Source organism: Cherax quadricarinatus, chromosome 85 (assembly GCF_038502225.1).
Source record: "Cherax quadricarinatus isolate ZL_2023a chromosome 85, ASM3850222v1, whole genome shotgun sequence".
Lineage (NCBI taxonomy): Eukaryota > Metazoa > Arthropoda > Malacostraca > Decapoda > Parastacidae > Cherax > Cherax quadricarinatus.
In genome coordinates, this window is record NC_091376.1 from 8,821,629 (window position 1) to 8,837,341 (window position 15,713).

At 42.1% G+C, this 15,713-nt stretch overlaps 1 protein-coding gene across 9 annotated transcripts in view; it reads right to left on the reverse strand.

The window, feature by feature from the left end:
• Positions 1-15,713, reverse strand: part of LOC128703278 (transmembrane ascorbate-dependent reductase CYB561) — a 234,613-nt gene that overhangs the window by 129,485 nt on the left and 89,415 nt on the right. Inside the window, exon 1 of one of the 9 annotated variants that reach the window (XM_070103344.1) lies at positions 13,453-13,601. The exons of 6 other annotated variants lie outside the window; for them this stretch is intronic. The gene's annotated coding sequence lies outside the window, so the exon portion shown is untranslated. Of the gene's footprint in view, positions 1-5,605; positions 5,763-13,452; positions 13,602-15,713 lie in introns of those variants that run through there. 2 more of the 9 variants (XM_070103343.1, XM_070103342.1) reach the window with 2 other exon arrangements.

Sequence of the window (15,713 nt, forward strand, 5' to 3'; positions counted from 1 at the left end):
AAATCAGATCAAACAAAAATGATCCTAAATGGATGAACAATAGATTAAAATATCTGATTGGTCAAAAGAGAGGCATATATAGGCAAATCAAAAGAGGAGAGGGGCAATTGAGAAATCGATATATTCAGTTAAAGAGAGAAATAAAAAAGGGAATTAGAAAAGCAAAAAGAGATTATGAGGTTAAAGTTGCAAGAGAATCGAAGACTAACCCAAAAGGATTCTTTCAGGTATACAGAAGTAAGATCAGGGACAAGATAGGCCCACTCAAAAGTTCCTCGGGTCAGCTCACTGACAGTGATAAGGAAATGTGTAGAATTTTTAACACATACTTCCTCTCAGTTTTTACACAGGAGGATACCAGCGATATTCCAGTAATGATAAATTATGTAGAACAGGACGATAATAAACTGTGTACTATTAGGGTCACAAGTGACATGGTCCTTAGGCAAATAGATAAATTAAAACCTAACAAATCCCCAGGCCCTGATGAACTGTATGCAAGGGTTCTAAAGGAATGTAAAGAGGAGCTTAGCACACCTTTGGCTAATCTTTTCAACATATCACTACAAACTGGCATGGTGCCAGATAAGTGGAAAATGGCAAATGTGATACCTATTTTCAAAACAGGTGACAGGTCCTTAGCTTCGAACTATAGACCAATAAGCCTAACCTCCATAGTGGGAAAATTTATGGAATCAATAATTGCCGAGGCAGTTCGTAGCCACCTTGAAAAGCATAAATTAATCAACGAATCTCAGCATGGTTTTACAAAGGGGCGTTCCTGCCTTACGAATTTATTAACTTTTTTCACTAAGGTATTTGAGGATGTAGATCATGGTAATGAATATGATATTGTGTATATGGACTTCAGTAAGGCTTTTGACAGGGTCCCACATCAGAGACTATTGAGGAAAATTAAAGCACATGGAATAGGAGGAGAAATTTTTTCCTGGATAGAGGCATGGTTGACAAATAGGCAGCAGAGAGTTTGCATAAATGGGGAGAAATCAGAGTGGGGAAGTGTCACGAGCGGTGTTCCACAGGGGTCAGTGTTGGGCCCCCTGCTGTTCACAATCTACATAAACGACATAGATGAGGGCATAAAGAGCGACATCGGCAAGTTTGCCGATGACACCAAAATAGGCCGTCGAATTCATTCTGACGAGGACATTCGAGCACTCCAGGAAGATTTGAATAGACTGATGCAGTGGTCGGAGAAGTGGCAGATGCAGTTTAATATAGACAAATGCAAAGTTCTAAATGTTGGACAGGACAATAACCATGCCACATATAAACTAAATAATGTAGATCTTAATATTACGGATTGCGAAAAAGATTTAGGAGTTCTGGTTAGCAGTAATCTGAAACCAAGACAACAGTGCATAAGTGTTCGCAATAAAGCTAATAGAATCCTTGGCTTCATATCAAGAAGCATAAATAATAGGAGTCCTCAGGTTGTTCTTCAACTCTATACATCCTTGGTTAGGCCTCATTTAGATTATGCTGCACAGTTTTGGTCACCTTATTACAGAATGGATATAAATTCTCTGGAAAATGTACAAAGGAGGATGACAAAGTTGATCCCATGTATCAGAAACCTTCCCTATGAGGATAGACTAAGGGCCCTGAATCTGCACTCTCTAGAAAGACGTAGAATTAGGGGGGATATGATTGAGGTGTATAAATGGAAGACAGGAATAAATAAAGGGGATGTAAATAGTGTGCTGAAAATATCTAGCCTAGACAGGACTCGCAGCAATGGTTTTAAGTTGGAAAAATTCAGATTCAGGAAGGATATAGGAAAGTACTGGTTTGGTAATAGAGTTGTGGATGAGTGGAACAAACTCCCAAGTACCGTTATAGAGGCCAGAACGTTGTGTAGCTTTAAAAATAGGTTGGATAAATACATGAGTGGATGTGGGTGGGTGTGAGTTAGACCTGATAGCTTGTGCTACCAGGTCGGTTGCCGTGTTCCTCCCTTAAGTCAATGTGACCTGACCTGACTAGGTTGGGTGCATTGGCTTAAGCCGGTAGGAGACTTGGACCTGCCTCGCATGGGCCAGTAGGCCTTCTGCAGTGTTCCTTCGTTCTTATGTTCTTATGTTCTTATGTAATACCGACAAACGAGACAGATAAAGCGGCTTTCTGTGCAGGCAAAACCCCTACGGCAATAAAGATACCCAAGTGTTGCACACGTTTCGTATACCGAAAAATATGTACGCTATGATTATTATTGAAAGAGTTAAGGATAAGTAGGAATGTAGAGGAACAATGAGAATTTAGCAAGGATGGGATATATGTAGACTAGGTAATTACACTGAAGCACGTAAGAGAACAATACTTGCACAAGGGCAAGGAACTGTGTCGCATTTATGAACTAATAAAAGACATACGACGGATAATGAAAGATCGTGGCAAATGTATGAAATAGTTATGTTACTAAAGGTAGTAAAGACTACTGAGGAAAGTAAGCTCAGATTAAAGTAGGTATGAATGACGGGAACTATTTTACCCGTAAAAGTAGGTCTTTGACAAGGATGTGTGATGCCACCATGGTTCTTCAATATTAGTAAAGACGGTTCTAAAAGTTATTGACTGGTCATACATTTAGACGGTGTTTAATTTGGTTGAGGTCCAGCTCCCGTGCTTCTTGAAGGTTGGTCTATATCTCCCGTACCTTTCGAAGGCTTTTTTGCTACTTTAACCTTTTGAAGGCTTTGATCTACATCCCCAGTGCGTCTTGAAGGCCGAGATGTAACAGTGCTAAGCTTCTCGAGTGCGTTGAACTAAAGCTCTTGGTCCTCTCAAGGTTGTTTATATCAATCTTCTGGATATTGTGAGGACAAACGCACAGCTTTTACGTCTCTTGAGCTTAAATACGCATCTCTGCAGATTTAAGATCTTGAGGTTCAGCTACTAGGTCCCGTGCGTGCGTTGTGGGGAGAATGCTGAGCTCTCTCGTGCAGAGAATATTTCTCTCAGATCGTGCACTGACTAAAACGCATCTTAATTATATTAAGAAGGGCTAAAGTCGTAGGGTTTGACTCGTGAAATCGTAATAACACGATTGCAAACAAACCACGGATCGGACGGGGGTTGATCTCATGGTGAATGAGTTGGATGAATCTTATTGTAGCCAACTGGCCCAGTGGTTTACGCACTGACCTGGAGTTTTAAAGCCATGGGTTCAAACCTCACTCATTCCGTGCTTTTTTTCCGTAGAGTTTCTTCAGCACCCGGAGAATGTAAGATAATCAGCTTTGATGCAAGGAAGAGGACAGCTTTGCCTTGCATCAAGAGCCCTTCACCAACATCAAGGTACCCACTTGGAAAGAGTGAAATGTATCAGAGGGAGATTATCATAACCATAACTAAACGCTAAACCCATAAGGGTCGTATATTCGTAGAGGAAGAATATATTGCGAGATGAGAAATGTTGAGTGGAAGATGTGGGTGGCCAAGCAGGTGTTAGTAAACCATTTACCATGATGACGCTTCTACCTCTAGAAGAGTTTATACACCAAGTCTTTATTCTGACAGTTCCGTTCAGTGAACAGCTTCAAGTCATGACCAGATATAACTTTACAGGGAAAAGTAATGAAACACTTGGTCTCCAAACCAAATAGCACACTTGCTGGCATCGTTTTACCCAGGCAAACCATGAAGTGCGTAGAAATAGTAACGCCGCCCTACTGTACGAGTAACGCCATCCTGTTGTAATGGTAACACTACCCTGCTGTAATAGTAACGCCACCCTGCTGTAATGGTAACGCCACCCTGCTGTAATGGTAACACTACCCTGCTGTAATGGTAACACTACCCTGCTGTAATAGTAACACTACCCTGCTGTAATAGTAACACTACCCTGCTGTAATAGTAACACTACCCTGCTGTAATAGTAACACTACCCTGCTGTAATGGTAACACTACCCTGCTGTAATGGTAACGCCACCCTGCTGTAATGGTAACACTACCCTGCTGTAATGGTAACACTACCCTGCTGTAATGGTAACACTACCCTGCTGTAATAGTAACACTACCCTGCTGTAATAGTAACGCCACCCTGCTGTAATGGTAACGCCACCCTGCTGTAATGGTAACACCACCCTGCTGTAATGGTAACACTACCCTGCTGTAATGGTAACGCCACCCTACTGTAATGGTAACACTACCCTGTTGTAATGGTAACACTACCCTGTTGTAATGGTAACACTACCCTGTTGTAATGGTAACACTACCCTGTTGTAATGGTAACACTACCCTGTTGTAATGGTAACACTACCCTGTTGTAATGGTAACACTACCCTGTTGTAATGGTAACGCCACCCTGCTGTAATGGTAACACCTGACCTGACCTGGACTATGTTGACACCACTTGATCTTGACTATTCTTACCTCTTCACCTGACTATATTCTTCATCAGAACTTGGCTATATTCACACCTCTTCACCTGACTATATTCTTCTTTCATCAGACCTTGGCTATATTCACACCTCTTCACCTGACTATATTCTTCTTTCATCAGAACTTGGCTATATTCACACCTCTTCACCTGACCTGACTTCTCTACTTCCCTCACGACTTGATATGTTTTAAGGCGAATCGAAACGTTCCAGAAGTGCGGGTTAGTTATGAACTGTTCCAGCAGCAGTATCGAGACTTGGATTATTTTATTTCAATTATTAATCCGAAGGTTTGTAACCCAGGATAACTGAAGTCAGTGTGGTTTATTCCCACTGGGGTTCTCAGAGTCCTCTTCCCCAGGATTCCACCCGCACCAATCTGCTAAACACCCAGGTAACTATTTACTGCTGGTGGAAAAAACAGTATAGGTGGGAGGGAACATTAAAGTTTCCACTCGTTTCTTGGGTAGCACTGAAAATGGGTTGGCCAAATATTTTTGTTTGTGTGTTTGGGTTTGAGGGGGACCTGCCCAGTAGGCCTGCTGCAGTGTTCCTCTTTTCTTATGTTCGAACCTGGGTCCTTAAGTTGTGAGCTACCACAATATTGTTTGCGACCAGGTGAAGAGGCAGGGCCAGGAGCTGTGAATCGACCCCCGCAACCACAACTAGGCGAGACTCGTGAAAGCATTAATGGCTTAGGAAAGTTAAGTCAATGTAGTGACCTTGTACCGCAATCCTCACTGACTTGTGTTAAGAAATAGTTCACAAATATCCAGCCTTCCTATCTCACCTGGTCTGTAGAAGTAAATCCAGATCTATGAATGGATCAACTTCAAATATTTTTTTAGTCCCGCACTGTGAATGGACAGCCTGCCCTTGCCCATTAAAAAACCCAAGCCATAAAAACATAACGAGCACGGATCTAAAATTCACACACGGAGCTTTAAGAGGGTAACTGTTTAAATATTATTTACTTAACATCATTGACGAGGTAAATAAAGCAACAAAGACACCATAATAAAGCATCAACCATATGGTAACCAGAGCAAAATTTCAGTCTGCCATATGGAAAGTCTGCGGCACTCAAGCTTCACAATACGCACTGTAATAAGCAAAAAACATGGAAATATACGGCAAGGAAGACAGCAGCACAAGCTGAAGAGAGACCACTGGTGATAAGGCACCAAGATCCACATACTTACCTTACACAGGAAGATGAGATGGATGAGCTGTGCTACGTCTACAACCACCAGTTGCAGACACTGCTTCTAACACCGCGATAGTTTTAGGGATGGTTTGTGCTCTCTGGTGTCCATTCCACCCGCGTATACCTTCACAACCAATCACATGAGGGTGAGGCTTTTCAGCCATTCACAACTCACGCTCAAGTTTGAAACAGCAAATGAATGGAAAGCGCGGGAGTTCTCGCAGCCAATGGAAAGTGACCGAAGGTGTTATTGATTTAAGGGTTCTTCTGATGCGCGCGTCTCCCAGGCTAAAGATAAAGTCTTTACCTGATTAGATAAGATATTCATTTTAAATTCGTTTAGTGTTCAAAATAAAAAAACACTAAACGCTTAAATAAACATTAAGTAAAATTTATTTGAAAGAAGCGAGGGTTACCGAGGCGGCTACACGTCATGACAGTCGTTACAAAATGAAAACTAGCTGAAATTCGTGAAAATACCAGACATCAGTGTTGAAACTCCTGTGAATGAACGAGGATGATGGGAGATAACCACTAAGGTTGCATACACGGAGAACTCTCTCAATGTATATATATTCAGAGTTGACTTTAATCCCTATTTTCACTAGTGGTAAGGTAACTTGCACCTTTAATGACCCTCGTAGAGCCTACCATGCAGCCTTTATGACCCTGGTGTAGCCTATAGTCTTGAAACCCAATTACTCAATGATAATTCTTGATGACCCTGGTGTAGCCTAGTCTTTAAACTCAATCAATCATGCAGCCTTAATGACCCTCATATAGCCTATAGTCTTGAAGCCTAAATTAATTAACCAACCATGCAGCCTCACTGACCACTGTAATCTATAGGTTTAAACCCAATTAACCAAGAAAATGGCACCATACCACACTGACCTCGCCTAACCTTTCAAGGGACGAGAGGGTACCTTGATGCTGGTGAAGGGCTCTTGATCCAAAGAGTTGGTGCTATTTACCCCTTTCTCGGATCAAACCTAATTACCTCCCATTCTCCAGGAGCTGTATGATTCTTACGGGTTTATCGCACGAACATTAGTGTAATATGTCACAACGAGCAGGTCTAGCTCAGTATATATCATGATCGGGTCTTTCAGGTCTCCTACCTCAGTATATATCACCAAGATGATAGGATTGTAGATGAATGGTTCAGAGAACCGACAAGTTGATAAATTAGATACATGTATCTAATTTATCAACTTGGCGGTTCTCTGAACCATTCAACTACAATCCTGTCTGACACTGCAACTTCTTGGGATCTTAATACTTGGGAATTCTTCACTTGTCTAACACTTGGGCACGACCTACTTCCACATTGGACAAATGTGTTACCACCTACGACTGCTGCACCTCATCGTCTGCCTACAATAAATAAGCCACTTCTTCGCACACATGCTGTATTCTTTTCAAGATTGATAGACTGATTACATCGACTCAAGGCTGAGGGACTGATCACCTCAAACTACTCCTGTTCTTCACGATTCTCCTCTGTATGGACTGAAGAAGCCACTGTGTTGTGAAACGTTTCCTCATTAAATACCCAAGTGTTGCAGATGTATCTAATTTATCAACATATATCACCAAGATCAGGTCCCCCAGGTCTCCCAGCTCAGTATTCACTATACAAAACACTCACCTTCCCTACAATACTTACCCCTTCAATTTGCCTCTACTCCCACATTCCCCCTCCTCTGCCCCCCCCTCTCTCTCTCTCTCTCTCTCTCTCTCTCTCAGATGATTTAAGTACAGATACACAAATGGTTGCACAAATTATCATACATTGTAACACATGCAATAAGATCACAGTAAACAGGTGATATCGCAACATGAGGAACAACCACTGTGAAAAAGTAGTGAAATTCCAAGCGCTTTCGTGATTTCTCACATTATCAGAGAACTGTTAATGTGAAATAATGTGAGAAATCACAAAAGCGCTTGGAATTTCACTTTTTTTTCACAGTGGTTGCTCTGCATGGTAACATATGTGTAAATCACCTATGATAGCCCAACAAAGTCAGACGAAGTTGTAAAGAATGCTCAAAGAACAGATCCTATTTAGTCTTGTGTAATTCCATTTCTTCTGCAGGAAGATCGAACTCTGTGTGAAACCACCAGCACCTACCAGTGACTGTCATGAACCACCAGCACCTACCAGTGACTGTCATGAACCACCAGCACCTACCAGTGACTGTCATGAACCACCAGCACCTACCAGTGACTGTCATGAACCAATTTACTATCACTTATATATGTACTGCACAATTATTATATTGTTAACGAAGTGACATATTTCTATTGGGGTCCTCTCTTTCTCTCTCTTTCTCTCGATCCATAACATCTCATGCTCCCTTCACTTCTTTCCTCCCTTCTCTACTCCCTGAAAAGAGGAAAAGGAATGAAAATAAAGAGAAAAGAGTAAGCATAGAGCACGGAATAGAGTGAAAAGAAAAAAGAATAAAGACAGTGAGAAGTGAATAAAGAGGAGTAAGAATAGGACACGGAAGAGTGAGAAGAGAAAGGTGAATAAGAGATAGCGAGATGGAAGAGAATAGAAAAAGATAAGGAAGGGCAATAAAGAGAGTGAGAGAAGCAACAGTTAACATGGGAAAAGCGTATATCAATATTACTTAAATGATCAATATCTGCGTAAGTCTGTTTACGCTAAACGCTTCTCTGAACACTGGGATCAAGGGATTGAGAGAGAGAGAGAGAGAGAGCGAGAGAGAGCGAGAGAGAGCGAGAGAGAGCGAGAGAGAGCGAGAGAGAGCGAGAGAGAGCGAGAGCGAGAGAGAGCGAGAGCGAGAGAGAGCGAGAGAGAGAGGAGCGAGAGAGAGAGAGAAAGAGAGAGAGAGAGAGAGAGAGAGAGAGAGAGAGAGAGAGAGAGAGAGAGAGAGAGAGAGAGAGAGAGAGAGAGAGAGAGAGAGAGAGAGAGAATTATTACGGCTGGGAGGGTCCTGGGGAGACCGGGACCTGTCACATATTGAAACGTGATATGAAGTCAGATTTGACAGTAAGGAAAATCTAATACAACAGTGTATAAGTACATTAACACTGATACATCAATAATGATACATCAACATTGATACAACAATGATACATCAACACTGATACATCAATAATGATACATCAACACTGATACAACAATGATACATCAACACTGATACATCAATAATGATACATCAACATTGATACAACAATGATACATCAACACTGATACATCAATAATGATACATCAACACTGATATATCAATAATACATCAACACTGATACATCAATAATGATACATCAATAATGACACATCAACACTGTATCAACCATATATAGGTGAGTTGTAATACATATGATGAGGCATGTATCATACATTAATAGTATGTTTATTACTGAGTGTTCAGTCCCTCAGCACTGAGTGGTGTTCAGTCCCTCAGCACTGAGTGGTGTTCAGTCCCTCAGCACTGAGTGGTGTTCAGTCCCTCAGCACTGAGTGGTGTTCAGTCCCTCAGCACTGAGTGGTGTTCAGTCCCTCAGCACTGAGTGGTGTTCAGTCCCTCAGCACTGAGTGGTGTTCAGTCCCTCAGCACTGAGTGGTGTTCAGTCCCTCAGCACTGAGTGGTGTTCAGTCCCTCAGCACTGAGTGGTGTTCAGTCCCTCAGCATTGAGTGGTGTTCAGTCCCTCAGCACTGAGTGGTGTTCAGTCCTGTAGCTTGGATATATCTGCAGCATACTGGTGCGCCTGCTGAGCAGGCGGAAGGTTTCAGCAATATAGCCAGGAGTTGCATATGTGACTAATTCGTCAACTTATCGGTATTGTACAGTATCATTAATGCAAATAAATCTGACTATAAAATGAGGCACAGAGAGCTCACATTAGCGGTGTGACTAACTTACTGCTACCCTGGTGGCTAACACTGCTACCCTGGTGGCTAACACTGCTACCCTAGTAATATATCTTTATTTCTAGAAGTACATGTACAAAGTATATAGACCATAGCTGACATCTATGACATACTACTATATATAAAGTCGCTTGTTATGCGGAGCATTTCGGGCAAATTAGTAGAAAACAGGTGTAAGGAAACGACCAATGTTTCTACCATCGCCGGGAATCGAACCCGGACCCTCACCGTGTGAAGTGAGAGCTTTAGCCACCAGGCCACGGGGCTACCCTGGTGACCAACATTATCACGCTCGTGGTCCGTCATACTTCAAGCGTGACTAAGACACTGCTACCCTCGTGGTCTAACATACTAATAGCGCGACTAACACACTGCTACCCTCGTGACCCGGGGAACACATTCACATGGTAATGAGCACGTGTGCTCTTTCCAGAATTGTGGAAACCGGAAACTTTACGTCACCACCTGGAACAGTGTGAGAGGCTGACGTTAATCTCAGACCCTTGAGTGATGGATGACAGCGATGATGGATGACTGCTTGCTGACTGTTGACGGGTAACTGGTGGTAGTGACAGTGTTACGAACAGAGGGGAAACCTTGTCAAACAAGACAGACTGAGGAACCTAATATAGGAACATAACATACGAATGGATGAGCACTTCAGTAGGCCTACTGGCCCATGTTAAGCAGATCTTGATAAGTAAGATACCTGTGCAACTGTTAGGTATCTTTTTTCCGAAACGTTTGGAAAATACAGTAGGTTATTTCAGTCGAATACAGAGGCAGCAGAAGAAGAGATGTAAAGACGATGTAATCAGTCCATCACCCTGGAAGACGTAGTTTTGAGGTTGTTAGTCCCTGAAGGACTGACAACCTCAAAATTACTTTTCCTTTACTTCCACTGCCTCTGAGTTCGACTGAAGAAGTCCCCTGTGTAGGCGAAATGCTTCGGAATAAAGATACCAAATTATTGCGCATGCGTTTTACTTATTAACATAGTCACAGGCAGACCTTGATATTTTTTCAAGTCTTCGACAAAAAGGTCCATGACACCAAGCAGGAAAAAAAGGATACAAAATGCAATTAATGAAACACATGTTTAACAGAAAAGTTTCAGGTGTGGGACCTTGGTTACAGTGGAGAATAAATGTTTACATTAAACAAATCCTTAGCAAACTTGCTCACCCAGGGATGCGCACAACTCTTGGGTGTGGCTGAAGGGGCGCCCGAGTTTCTCTGTCTCCTAATATCATGTTCATTTTTCCACTATAATCTACCTTGTCCATAATTACTATCACATTTGCTTTGTCTGTTTCGTAAGGTGAAGTCCAGGATCTTTCCTTAATTCATGGTATAACTTAACAAATCTTTGATGACAGTTGTGTTGTAGAGGTTTGAGCAAAGCAACACAATAAGAAAAAAAATGAGAGGTATACAAGTAGAAGATATGTGTAAAGAAAGGTGAGGAGGTAGTAGTAGTTATAACTAATACGTAAATACAAATATATAAGCTGAAGGAAAACAGGAAAAGTTGATTTTTTTTGGCGACATATACCAACCCACAAATTGGAAATCGACCAATGGAATCTTCTGAGACGAGACTGTGGTAAACATCAACAAATAGATAAAATAAGACATGTGCAACAGTTGTGTATCTTCATTTCCGAAACGTTTCGCCTACACAATAGGCTTCTTCAGTCGAAAACAGAGGTGATTAAATATGGAGACAGCAGGAGTGGAGATAAAGGTGATGTGAATCAGTCCATCAGCCATGAAGCAGTTTCAAGGTGATCAGTCCCTCACCCAAAAGAAGCCTACTGTTCAAACGGAACATTTCGGAAATAAATATACCAAGCTGTTGCACATGTGTCTTACGAATCCCTTATACAAATCGATCAGAGAGAATAACCTGCTTTGACCTGATTTTAGAAAACGACGAGGCAAGAAATGGTCACAATCATAATTTTTAAAGTGATCGATGGGTAAGCCAGTGGAAGGCCTCGATCAGATGACCAAAAGCTCCAGCTGCGGGTCGTAGGACTAAGACTGGCGCCATGGAACACTTATCTTGTTCCCTGACAAACCTTACCTTACTGTACCTTACCTAACCTAACCTAAGGGGAGCCTAGTAAATAATGAAAATCACGCAAGAATTTAGCACAAGTAAACACAAACCTATTACTTATAATATTAACTGGAAGTGTGGGGAAGAGGTTGTAAAACCGACAGGCTGCTAAAGAAGCATATTAATATTGTAGACATGAACGCCCAGAGCCAGTAAGTTTACAGCTGGCAAGACTCGTTCTTCACATGCTCCTCAGCACACACCGTCAATAAGGTTAAGGGGATCCCGTCTTTTCAACACCCTCCCTTTTTACATTTGGGGAATTACCAACAAAGCTCTGGCTGTCTGGTAAATGGACACAGGTGCAAGTAATGCAACATTTTACTGTGGCAACGTTTCGTTATCAAGGAGATTTGTCAAGCTCTTACAAAACTCCTGGAAATGAGAGGAAAACGTTACCACAATAAAATGTCGCATTAGTTGCATCTGTGTCCATTTACCTAACATTTTCTCGGTAATTTTACCATTACTAAACCCCTGGCTGATTCAAGAGCGAACTTGACAAGTTCCTCAAGTCAGTTCCTGATAAGATGGGCGCTGTTACATACGCTGGACTGTGTATAGCTGGCACTGCCAGCCTGTTTGATCAAGTCAGTAACCGGGAGACCTGGCTTGGACCGGGCTGGGGAAGCAGTGACCCCTGAAACTGTCTCAAGATAACCTCCTGACCTAAGTCAGGGGTCGCACCTGACTGTGTCATATGACATAAAAGCTAAACCAGACTATGGAAATCGAACGGTTTCCTTCATGTGTATAGAACAAAAATCATGAAAAAATTAGCCCATTTAAAACTATATCTGAACAACTTATAATAAGCAGGAACTGTGCTATGTTTTAATAGTTATTTCCTGTCAGTCTTCATACAAGACACAAATGATATCCCAGTAATTAATAACTACAGAGGGCATAAAGACAACAAATCCAGTAATATGTCACTAGGAACTCGGCCATCAATCATGTAGACTGATGAAGCCCGGACCCAGACAAACTTTTCAAGGCTACTTACAGAGTTCACGAGATTATTATATCATATTACAATGCAATATGTTAAGAAACTAGAGAAAGCGCAGATGCCACTAGTTCCACAGCTAAGGGGCATGAGCTACAAATTAAGTTTAAAGGAATTGAATCTAGTTACCCCTGGGGTACATTACCAGGGAAGACATAACATAAAATACTCATAGAAATTTTTAGGGCAGACAGGGACAGGCTATTTGAGAGGTGGAAAACAGGTACTCTAGGTCACAGCTGGAGGCTAAAGACAGATGAGTCGCAAGGATGTCAGAAAGCATTTCTTCAGTCTCGGGAAGTGGAATAACCTCGATGAAGAAGTGTTGGAAGCAGACTCCATACATAGTTTTAAGAAAGAGTACGATAAGAGCCACGAGGTTAGGAGTGAATCTTGCAAGCGGCTAGATGAGAGGCTGGACCAGGAGTTAATTCCTGCACCCTCATATAGGTGAGCACACACACACACACACACACACACACACACACACACACACACACACACACACACACACACACACACACACACACACACAGCCATAGAGTTGTCAAGAAGCGGAACAATCTGGAAAGTGATGTAGTGGAGGCAGGATCCATACATAGCTTTAAGAAGAGGCACGATAAAGCTCATGGAGAAGGGAGAGAGAATAGACCTAGTAGTAACCAGTGAAGAGGCGGGGGACAGGAGCAACCAAATAGGTCAGTACAAACTGGCGAGTACACACACACACACACACACACACACACACACACACACACACACACACACACACACACACACACACACTTTACATTACTTACGTTGAATGAAAATGGCGCAGGAGTTTACAGTATTACTGTGATTAACATTTGTGATGCTTGTTACAGAGGTGCCCAGTAAGCTGGTGTTTCGGGTCACTAGGAAGGCGGTTACTACACAAGTACTGCCTCATTATCACCAGCCTCCACCATTATCACCAAATATATGGTTGCTATCAGGTAGGGTATCAGTTATCACATTCACATAACACGCACTACTCACCTATACCACTGAACGTAGGCCTTGCTCAGAAAATGTTCGTAAACTGAACTGTGACATGTGAAATTTGTATATAGTGTCATGGGTACATTTTGATGTACACTGAGAACAGTAAATAGGCACACAGAGGGGTATACGTCTCATTATATACATTATCTCGCAGTCCACAGCAGGATTCGAACCTACATACGTAGTACTTACGCCACTCGTCCAGGCCGAGTAGCGTAAGTACTACGTACTTTGATGCGGACTGTGTAGGTTCGAATCCTGCTGTGGACTAAGAGATAATGTAAATAATTTCGTCTGTTTGCGAAATGTTAAGCATCTCAGTACATATACACTGAGTTTACTTTAATCCCAATAAGCTCATATTTCATATTTGGGATTAAAATATTCTTAACTGGTGTACAAGAGAGACAGCTTAAATTAACATCTAGTAGACAGATTTTAACCCCAATTAACCAACCAAGCAGTAACTGGCTTCAAGTAATGTTCTATCTTCACAGACTTGCATCATTCACCATACCCTTGATATACTTTTGACATATTTCGAGTTTTGCTTCTCCCGCAGTCTGGTCCTGGGCCAGACTTGTCTGGTGCTTGCCTGGTCAATCAGGATGTTCTGCTGGCGGCCTGTAGTTATTCTTGACCTTTGTATGTTAGGTTAGGTAAGGTTTGTCAGGAAACAGAACAAGTGTTTCCTGACGTGGGTGTTAGTCATATGATGACCCGCAGCTGGAGCTTTCGGTCATCTGACCGAGGCCTTCCACTTGCTTACCCTTCCACCCCTTAAGAAAATATGGTTATAATTATTTTTGCATGTCAGAAGTGACCAAGGTCCTAGGACCGAACGTTGTCTAATAAACAACATCCAGTACTGGGCCCCTGCTTAAGCGGGATGGGACATACACAGATGAAAGTCAAGAAATGAGTGAGATAATGAAATCCCAATATGACTCAGTGTTCAGCGAGCCACTGCCCAGACTAAGGGCCGACAAACCAAATGAATTCTCTATGAACGAAACCCAAAATTTGGTCGTCTCAAAAATCTCAGATATTATCCTAACTCCACAAGATTTTGAAGAGGCAATAAATGACATGTCCATGCACTCTGCCCCAGGCCCAGATTCATGGAATTCTGTGTTCATCAAGAACTGCAAGAAGTCTCTATCGCGTGCCTTCAGTATTTTATGGAGGAGCACGGACACAGGGGTCATCCCACACACACTAAAAACAACAGACATAGCCCCACTCTACAAAGGCGGCAGTAAAGCAATTGCAAAGAACTACAGACCGATAGCACTAACATCCCATATCATAAAAACCTTTGAGAGGGTTCTAAGAAGCAAGATCGCCAACCACCTAAATACCCATCAATTACACAACCCAGGGCAACACGGGTTTAGAGCAGGTCGCTCCTTCCTGTCCAAGCTACTGGACCACAATGACAAGGTCCTGGATGCTGTAGAGGATAAACAAAATACAGATGTAGTATACACAGACTTTGCAAAAGCTTTCGACAAGTGTGACCATGGTGTAATAGTGCACAAAATGCGTGATAAAGGAATAACAGGAAAAGCTGGTAGACGGATCTATAACTTCCTGACAAACAGAACACAAAGAGTAATATTATACAGAGTAAAGTCCCAGGCAGCCATGGTAGAAAACTCTGTTCCATAAGGTACAGTACTCGCTCCCATTCTATTCCTCATCCTCATTTCTGACATAGAGATGTAAGCCACAGCTCCGTGTCTTCCTTTGCGGATGACACCCGGATTACCATGGCAGTGACTTCCATAGAAGACACTGCGAGACTCCAAGCAGACATCAACTAAATCTTCGAATGGGCCACTCAAAACAATATGAAGTTCAACGAGGAGAAATTTCAACTACTCAGATATGGAAAACTTGAGGAAATTAAAAATGTGTCTAATTAAACAATAGAGCGGAAAAGTATTGTGAAGGCCCTAGGAGTGATAATATCAAGAGGATCCCGCCTTCAAAGACCACAACAATGTATCTACCTCATCTGCTAGGAAAATGA